Here is a 10830-nt window from a genome sequence, read left to right on the forward strand (position 1 = left end):
CGTTTAGCTTATTCAGCTATTGGCTGGGAGGATTGTACTTCTGGTGGATCCCTTTGTAGTCATTGTTTAACAATATATACATCATAGGCATGGCATAAGAATATGTAGAATATTATTTTTTTATATACAAGCATAGTCAAGAGCAGTCACGACGGCACTTACTCCTGCAGCATGGTACTTAGCTAGGGTGCCTCTTGTGCATGGTCTGGGGTCTCCTCTGCTTCTGCATGGGTTTTTATTGGGTGGTGTGGTATCCTTTCAGATCCTAAACACATGCTGTAGGTAAACTGGCAAGCCTTTGAACTGCTCTTAGTTGTGCATGCTGTGCGTGCATGTGAGAGTGTGTGAGAGAGAGAGAGAGTGAAAGAAAGAGAGAGAGAGATCTTAGTTGTGCCTGCTGTGCGTGCATGTGAGAGTGTGAGAGAGTGAGGGAGGGAGTGTGAGGGAGTGTGAGAGAGAGAGAGGGAGTGTGAGAGAGAGAGGGAGTGTGAGAGAGAGAGAGAGAGAGTGTGAGAGAGAGAGAGAGAGAGTGAGAGAGAGAGAGAGAGAGAGTGAGAGAGAGATGCAGTGTGAGAGAGAGAGAGTGAGAGAGAGGAAGTGTGAGAGAGAGAGAGAGAGAGAGAGAGAGTGAGAGAGAGTGTGAGAGAGTGAGAGAGAGAGAGTGTGAGAGAAGTGTGAGAGAGTGAGAGAGAGAGAGAGGGAGAGTGAGAGAGTGAGAGATCTTAGTTGTGCATGCTGTGCGTGCATGTGAGAGTGAGAGTGAGAGCGAATGAGAGAATGTGTGTGTGTGGCTTTATATGTCTGCTTATGTGCATCCTATGATGGGTCGGTGTCCCTCTGCGACGTTTCTCTGCTCTGAATCATTGAGTGTCAGGACAGGCTGTACCTTCTCCATGACCATGAATTGGATGAAGTGGATAGCCAAAGTATGACTGAAGGAAGTACATAGAAGGAAAAAAGTCAATGAATGCTGTTGACCGATTCTGAGAATAATAAATGGTTAGTAGAAATGAGTATACTAGTTTGTATCAAAACAGTACATTTGGAGCAAAATTAAAGGAAGCAAAAGTGGGGCCGTTTCTAATACAGGCAGAAAGAAAGTTCCATACTGCAGGTAATAATTTTGAGATGGCACTTTAAGCAGGTTTTACTATACAGTTACTCAAGCTTTCAGATTAACAGGTTCCTTCTTCTGGAACTATCCTTATTAATTCCTAATAAGGGAGTGTTAGTCCATACGTTCAGGTAGCCGTGTTGTAAAAGCTTTGTTAGTCCACTAAAAGATATAATGTGTGTGTGTTTCAACTCCTTGACAGGATGAGTATGGGTAATGCTGATACACTGATGTTGTCCCATAATATGGCCACAGCAGTACTCTGCATCTCCCCATCCCAGTGCATCTGTCCCTTGTGTCTGTTGTGCCATAAGCGATTTGGACCTACACTAGCTTGGGAGAAGGCTAGAGCACAAATTATGGAGAACGTAACTATTGGTATCTGCTGCATCCAATAATCTGGCTACTCTTTTCCAACTGGTAGATAAGCTATGCAGCCCAGTCTATCTTACCACTCATCTTTTTTTTATTTGAATATGATGAAGCTGCATTACTTTTTTGTATGCAAGATTGCCAGGATTAGGCAATGTATCACCCATAATACAGCTGTTGTGCACTGTGGTCATTCGAACACCCTGACTTTTGCTTGGTTGTTTGATTATGTTAACCTTCAGAAAGTATTGGATTTACCTTTACATTCTGCCCATTCTGTGTTGGATCCTGGACCTACATGGCTAATTGTACCTTGCCATAAATATCTATGTTCATTTAAATGACCAGATTTGTTGGGCTTTCCTGACAACAGTGATTTTTCCATCTGTTTAAAAAATGCTTTAGTTATCTTCATTTTCAAGAAAGCGATCGACTTCAGCAACATGGAAAATTACCACTGTATTTCTAATCTTCCTTTTATCAGTAAGGTTATTGAGAAAGTTGTTTACATTCAGAGACATTCTTTTCTAACATCTCCTGATATTCATTCATGTCTTTCTGAGAACAGCAGTTATCATCCTTCATGCTGGTTGTTAATGACCTTTTAATGGAGAGAATCACCCTTCCATGCTGTCCTTGATACTCAGCAGCTTCTGATACTACTAGCCATGGTGTGGCAATTAAGTGTAGTCATCATTGAGGCTACTCTTCTGCTGTATGCATCTGACCAGTACTCTCCCTGTGGTTTCTGAATTCCTCCAGTAACCATGCTCTGAAATGTGGGTACATCACAGATGATCTTGATGCCAGTGTTGTTTGCACTGTATATGCTCAGTGCTGCCACTTAGAAAGTCATACAATGTAGAAAGATATTTATCAATGCTATGTATATAATATCTAGCTTTACCTCACACCTTTCCTCAGGAACCAGTGCCTGGTTTTGCTACTTTAAAGGCTGACTGGATGGATTCCATTTTTTTACTGAATGACACTTGGGCATGTGAAGCTTAAACCCAGAAGCAATGCTAGCCAACATCAGTGTCTGCTTCTAAGATGCCTTTCCTTTTCCCTTATCTTTTTAGAGGGGCAGAAGTATAGACAAGAGGTTGCTTCTTCTGTATATAATCTTTGTGCAATGTTATTCTTCATGATAGGTTGACAATGGTCAGGTGTCTGCTTTTGTCAATAGTTCATATTTCCATCCGAAATGCATTACCTGGCTCAGACACTTAATACTATCATCTTACTTCTTGAGACGGACTCATGCACTGGTATCCTGCAATGTCCTTGACGTTGGGCAGGTACAAAACACTGCTTTCTGGCTGGTGCTTCTCATGCCAGTCATTATTTTTGTGCTGTAGGACCTACACTGGTTTGTAGTTAAGGTCTTAGTACTTAGCTCATAGAGAGACCCTACACTGACCATTTGAAAGACAAGGGATCTACAGTGCTCCAATTGTTCCCAGATTGCTGCATTCTTCCTTTGCACTCTCAGTGATCTGTCTGGTGTGGTCAAGATCCAGCTATATTCCTCTTTGCTTCTCCTATTGAGCATTCTAAAGATAGTCTCCAATGATCAATATTGTTACACAAAAATTATTATATACGTTTTCTTTCAGAAAACAAAATACAAACCACAAATTTCCTTTTTTCATAGTGTTACACACTCTTCTATTTTATCTTTGAAATTTGTAGTTTTTCTGCTGCTACTGTTTGTCCCATTGGTTGACCCCATCCTGACATCTCAAAATGGAATACTCAAAAAAGCATAAAGCCTATGAAAGTTAAACATTAAAGGAGTGGTGTGCAGCACATTCAAGTAAATGGCAGCAGCAAAAGGGGGGGGGGGCACAGCACCACAGAACTCTAAAACCACTATTGCATAATTATGTTGAATTATATAATTCTTTGTCTCTCAGCGGTCAAATGAGACACATTCCTTTAGACTACAATAATTATCTGTGATTTGATGTGCTACAAAGATCTGCATAGTGACATACTTTATGCGAAAACAAAAATCCTTGTAATAACATTTGTACATATGAGAAAAGGTGAAAATAATCACTGTTGCTTTATACTCACGTGAGCCAGCTGTTGCTTTAAAACACTCATGAGCAGGTATATGCTGTGCAGTAGTTTTTGTGTATTTATAGTCTTTGAAATGGCTGGTGTAAGGGTAGAGCAATAGTAAAAATGTATTCAAATTAAATCAGTACTGCATTCAAAATGTGGTAAAGGGCAAAACTTTACATTTACTGTAAGAGGAGTTCAGCTCATCTTTTTCCTTGTGTGTACCTCTTTTTGTTTTATGGAGCTTCTGAGCTTACTTGCAAGCATATGGTATCCCCTCCTGGTTTCCTGTCCTCTAAGCATCTCCATATTGCTGTGCTCTGTAACTTGTCTGTGTAATGCAAAGCCTCTTTGTCTGTGACAGCACTATAGTCAAAATCACTGACATATTGTGGTGAGTGTGAAAACAAAGTACTGATGCATTTTTGTCACTATTACATACATACAAATATTTCAAGCATGGACATTAAATGCCCTTCTAGCTTGCCAGTATACCAAAACACTTGTTCCCATAGTAAGTATCCAGGCTGTTCTTAAAATATCTAAACTAGTACTTGCTTTAATGTAACTTGGTAGTAAGTAAGTGTAAGTAAGTGTAAGTATGTCTCTTCCAAGCATCAACTACTCTGTCCGAGAACCAGTTAGTACACTTCTCATTCCTGTAGAATCTTCTACATAGGTTATCTGATGATTCTCTAGTACCTTTTGTTAACCCCAAACATTCCCAGAGGTAGTGGTCACTAAATACCCTATATACCTGAATAAGATCTCCTCTTTGATATCTCTAATAGACACTGTACACATTCAGATATTTTAGTCTTTCATAATAACTTAAATTTTCACATCCATGGATATCCTTGGTACATTTCCATTGTACTCTTTCCTGTTTACTCATGCTCGTTTTCTTATAAGGTCTCCATATTGTTATTCCTAACTCAAGTTTGGGTCTAATGCAATGAACAAACAAGGACTTCATTATTTTTAATTTCCTAGACTTTATAAATATTTTTATACAACCTACAGTTCTATAATTATCATTAACTAATTGGTTGATATGATTAGAAAAACTCATAGCTGAATCTACCTATATACCCAGGTCCTTAAATGAGTCTACAGTTTCAATCACTGTGTGCTGTATTAAATATTCATCTTTCAGTTTATGCCTACCAAATCTCATATGCTTAGTTGTTGATGTATTTATCAGCATATTATTCTCTTGTGTCCAAATGGTCAATTTAGTCAAGTTATTTTGCAGACATGCCTCATCTGTAACACATGTAATCAGTTTACCCAGTTTCAGGTTGTCTGCATAAAGACTGTAGAACACCTCAGATGAAAAAGTAAGGTCTGAAAGATACAATCTAAACAAAGTAAGGGCCTAGGACAGAGCCCTGTGGGACACCCTGACTGTAACCAAGGATTTTGCCTGTGCAGTTGCTGTATGATACTTGCCATGACCTACTTGTAAGCCATGCAGCTATCCATATTATCAAGAGTACATCAATACTTAGCTGTACTAATTTTGTTTTATTCTTCTTTAGCTGACAAAGTAATAGGACAAAACTGAAAAAAAAACACACAAGACATTGCTATTTTGTCTTTATCTTTTCTGTGCACATAGAAACTTCCTGGACAGGACTCTCAACACCCATTTCACCTGGACAGGACTCTCAAAACCCATTTCACATTTGCCCAGATAAGAGGTTATTACAGCAAGGTAGCTGGCCTACAGTTTATCAAAGCTACTAGTAGACTTTTTAATAAAATTAAATTAAAAAAGAGACATGTAAATCATGCTCCTTGTCATAATACAGTTGTGTTTTTGAGAGTACAAAAAACTAGAATAATTGTGACTAGAACAGACAACACTCCCGGGGCTGATTTTTTTCTGCATCTGGTGTTTCAGGCATTTTGATCATACACTTGCAGCTTAGCTGTTATTTAATAATCGAGTCGACATTCTATAAGCAAATATTTGGAACTGTAATTAATTACATCAGTACATTTTTATGATTTATTGTAATTTTGACTTTTTTCAAAAAAAAACATTATTTTTTTATTGAATCTAATCTATGATCGAGAAGAGGAAAAAAACAGAAATGAATAAAATATGTGGTTAAAGCCACAATATGGGGCCCCTACTTTCCATTTAAATTGACCAGATATTCTCCACAGAATTGCCGTTTCAGAAGTATCTAGCCCAAATGATATGAAACAATACAGAACAGAAGACAACAACATGCAAGCAATAGCTGAGCTACAGACTTTGCTATACACATATGCAAGGGGGTAACATAGCTTTTGAAATTTAGTAATACATGTTCCTTGTATTCCTTTACATGTTATTTATCTTAGAAAATGAACTGTTTCTTATTTTCATTGTACTCTTAAATGATTTACTTTCCTTAGAAAAACTGGTGAAGAGAAATACCAACCTGATATTGTTAATCCTCGTTCATTCCTTGCGTATGGGTATCAGTTCCGACCTTGGAACCGAGCCAGCCATCTTCCAAGCTCACGTCAGCTACAAACTCTCGAGCTAAACTCTTACCCAGAATTCCCCTCTCCCCGTTACCCCAGATTTTGTTTGCTGCGTCGCCATTCGGTCGTGTCAAGCTGCTTCTCTTGAGCCAAGTATAGATATTTGTTGTCAGACTAGTCTAATATAACCTTTTCTGTCAGAAAAGTTCCTAATTTGTTGTCTCTTACCCTATCGCAATTAGCAACTATTTTCTTGAGTTTCCTTCTCTTTACTCTGCACTTTTTACCGCAAGGTATTTTCTCCCTTACCATCACTGGTAAACCCTTCTTTTCCTCTTTACCTTCGTGTATTCTTTTGTACCATTGCTGGTACCCTTTTTTCTGTCTCCTTTTCTACCATGGCAGATAAAAAAAGGTAGTCCAGGATTTAAAAGGTGTTCAGATTGTGGACACAAATTACCTACATCAGATGCACACTCTGTGTGTGTTTATTGCTTGGGTGGGCCTCACTTATCTGTTGATCTGCCCTGTGGTATTTGTAAAAATTTTCCCAATAGAACTTTGATTGAAAGGAAAAATAAGTTGTTGCTGAAGGGACTTCTTAAATCTCCCTTTTCAGAGGCTATTTTTGGGTCAGAGGCTTCAACCCCTCCTAGAGCCCATAAGAAAATATTGGATGATCCTACAAAGGCCAAGTCTCTGCCTTCGTCCCCAGCTGGGGACTCCCACCAACCAAGACCCAAGAAGGCTAAAGTTTCTGCTTCGGAGCTCACTCAGTCGGCCCCAATGTTTTCGGTGCCTAGACCTTCGGCACCAAGGCCTTCGGCGCCATCAGTGATCTCGGCTCCGTCTACTGTAGCCTTTACTATATCGGTACGGAGGGGCTCCTCGGTTCAGACTACTGCGATTACTACATCGGCACTGACTGTTCAGTCGGCGCAGACCTTGACCACGTCGGCTCAGACATCTTACTTGGAACCGACGCCTCAGTTATTGGCACCAATTTTGTCGGTTCCAGCTTTGGTACCGGCAACCACATCAGCACCGATCCTTTTGTCAGTGCAGACCGTGACCTCGGCACCAATAATTTCCTCAGTGCATACACCCGTAGTCCAGTCTCTCTTGGCACCATAGTTCTCAGTGCGGACTGGTGAGGTGGGCACCGAGCTTGTCTCTTCTGTGGACAGACCCGTTTCTCCCTCAAGTCTCTATGAGGTCCACTAGAAGCCTTTCTGAACACGTGTTGCGTCTTGTGGATAAAGTGCTTCTGGCCAGAGGTAACCCGCCCCCCCCCCCAGGACCTATTCTTCCTTGGGAGGTGATCACCCATCACCAAAGACCCCTTTTTATTCTCCTCCTTCATTGCCTTTGAAGTCCATTGATATAGCACAGTCTTCCCCCCTCTGCCGTTCCCTTTATGGATCTCACTAAGGAACCACAGTTACCTTCATGGCAGGAGAGTTTTGCTATGACCTGGGATGATAGTTGTGACACACATAATTTGATGTTTCACAGCCATCCGGGGACTGCAGGTCGGCAAGTTGAGCCACTTAGGGGAGGGGTGACCCCTGCCCTGGACACTCACCCCTCTTCAGGTGGACCAGCCTTCCAACTGATGGAGAAGGCTCTGGCTTCTGCTGGCGATACTGTGCTATCTCCCCACTCTCCTCTGGACTGCTGTGTTCATAAGTCGCACCTAGCGGACACCAGGCGCAAGGGCCTCAGGACATATTCCCACAGGAAACCCCCCTTTCCGTTGTCTTCCCCCTCTGAGGAAGTTCACTGGAAAAGTTCGAGCAAGAGGAAGCACATGGACTCCACAGAGGAGTCCCTCACCGAAGACACAGACTTTGCTGATGGGGAAGGATTCCCTCTGTCACCCTCTGAGGTATTCTTTGGTGATATCCTCGAAATCCTTAAACAGAGAGGTGACTGGCAGCCATCTAATCTGACATCTGAGGAGTCTGTATTCCTGCAGGCTTTTTGCGCCCGGCCCCCTACCTCCTGGGTTACTCCACTTGCTGATGAACTTGTCCGGCTCATTGTGCAGTATGCATGGAAGGCTCCTGACACCGTTGAGGCTATTCTCTGGAGGCCAGATACAATTTTGTCCCCTCCCGCTACGGATCCCCATTGGTCTAAAGGTCTTCCTGTGGATGCCCTGATGGTGGCAGCCGCAACCAAAAAGGATCTGGAGGAAGAAGAAAACCAGACTGTCCAGACTGTCCATCTGCCCAAAGAGTCCTGGGCCCTGGACAAGATAGGGAAGTGCACCTTTGCATCAGCGACCTTTGCTATCAGGTCCCTGAATTATATGGCACACTTTACCAGGCTTCAAAGGGATTTAATTTCCGAGCTCTCTGGAACCTTGGCTGGTGCCGTGTCTGATGAGGTCTGTGACAAAAAGTGGCCTCTCAGCTGGCCACCATTGAGTCAATATCTAACTCCTCCATGTGACTGATCTCACACATCAGAAGGAGCAGCTAGAGCGGCGGGTTCAGCTGTGGTCTTGAGACGACAAGCCTGGATGCGCTTGTGCAATTTTGTGGAACCCTTTAAGGCTTCCTTTCTTAACGCTCCCATTGAAGCCTCTTCATTGTTTGGATCCAAAGTTAAAAGCACACTGGCCAGATGTGTACAGGACAGCAAGACCCTTTCTGCCATAGGTGTCCATTATTCTTCCCCTCAACGTGCTTTTTCCTGAAACCAAAAGAGGGGGAAGATATGGTTCAAGAAGTCTCAGGGTCCTTTCTGTGACACACAGGCCAAGTTCTCCCCTAGAGGCAGGGGGGAAACTCACAGGGAAGACGCCCCTTTCGGGGCAGAAGGGGTCTGCATAACATGGTAGCAGACTCAGCAGGTGCATTCTACAACCTCATGAGTGGTCCCCGAATCCCTTGATAGCAGCAGAGCTCTTCCACCGCTGGGGCCGTCCTTGCTGTGACCTCTTTGCGTCCCCGACCAACTACAAATGCAGCAACTACTTCACCCTGATCACCCTCCGGGACAGTCACCCAGGGACGCTTTAGTCCACGATTGGCCCTCGGGTCTTCTTCATGCATTCCCACCTATTCCCCTCATTCCCCAGTTTCTGAAGAAAGCCCATCGGTTGAAGAGCAAGGTGATCCTCATAGCACCATATTGGCCTCTTCAGATTTGGTTCCCCTTCCTTTGGCCTCACCTGCTAGATCAACCATGGATTCTCCATCCAACCCTGGAGTTGATCCCACATCCGCAGAACCTGATTCATCCCAACTTGGACAGCTTAAAGCTCACAGCTTGGCTCCTCCAATTCCCTTGATTGCCAGGCAGAACAATCTTTCTTTACCAGTACGGGACATTCTTATTGCATCTCATAAGTCTTCCACTAGAATTACTTATCTAAGCAAGTGGAAAGGATTTACCTGTTGGCTGAAAGAAAAACAAGTAGATCACTTCTCAGCACTGGTGTCGATAATACTGGAGTACCTAGCCGACCTTTTTCAAATCAGGTCCATCAGCCTCAACCATTAGAGTTCATTTGGCTGCAATATCCAATTTCCATGAGGGTGTCCAAGACTCCTCTCTTATGTCACACAAATTATGCAAGAACTTCATAAAAGGTGTGAATCATTTGAAGTCCCCTTTTAGAGAACCTATTCAACCATGGGACCTGTCATTAGTTCTACAAGCTCTGACAATGCCACCATGGGACCCGTCATAAGTTCTACAAGCTCTGACAATGCCACCTTTGAACCAGCTTCTTTTTGCAACCTCAGATATTTGTCATGGAAAACCTTATTTTTGGTCGCCATTACTTCTGCCAGACGTATCTCTGAGCTTCAAGCTTTATGCATCAAGAGTCCATACTTGATTTTTCATAGAGATAGAGTGTCTTTGAGAACTAATCCTTCATTTCTGCCAAACGTGATCTCTGAAATGTCCATTAATCAAACCATTGAATTGCCAGTTTTCTTTCCCAATCATTCAAACAGAGGAGAGTATTGCTTACTTACCCTACATATTCACAGGCAAATCCCCTTCTACTTGAACAGGACTAGGTCCATTTGTAAATCTGGCCAGTTATTTTTGGCCTTTTCTGGACCTAGATTAGGATCTGCTGTTGCTAAGGTCACATTGGCCAGATGGTTGAAAGACTGTGTGACCTTTATTTATACACAACGTAATATCTCATTGCCTACTACCATGAAGGCTCATTCAACAAGGTCGGTGGCAACCTCTGCTGCCTTCCATGCCAGAGCTTCTTTACATGACATCTGTGCAGCTGCAACTTGGGCTACGCCTCATACCTTCATCAATCATTACAAATTGGATTTGGCCTCCAGGGGAAGAGCATTTTTTGGTTCTATGGTGCTCAGGAATGTCCTTTCATGAGAGCCTCACAGGAACAGAGGTAGCTGGGGACTCTGTCCCATACGTAAGGAATGAACGAGGAGTAACAATATCAGATAAAGAAGTTAGGTCTTACCATAACATTCCATCTGTATTGTTGATCCTCGTTCAGTCATTACGACCCTCCCTCCTTCCCCCTCCTGTGGCTTCTAGTGGATCTCACCATCAGGTTCTCTTAGATCATTTGATCAGAGGTATCCTCTACCTTCTTTTGACTTGCAAACTCAATCTGAGGTAACAGAGAGGGGGAATTCTGGGTAAGAGTTTAGCTCGAGAGTTTGTAGCCGACACGAGCTTGGAAATGGCCAGCTCGGTTCCGAGATCGGAACCGATACCCATACGTAATGACTGAACGAGGATCAACAATACAGATGGAACGTTATGGTAAGACAAAAAAAATT

This window comes from Protopterus annectens, chromosome 2.part0, assembly GCF_019279795.1.
Source record: "Protopterus annectens isolate FY-2018-M chromosome 2.part0, PAN1.0, whole genome shotgun sequence".
NCBI lineage: Eukaryota > Metazoa > Chordata > Ceratodontiformes > Protopteridae > Protopterus > Protopterus annectens.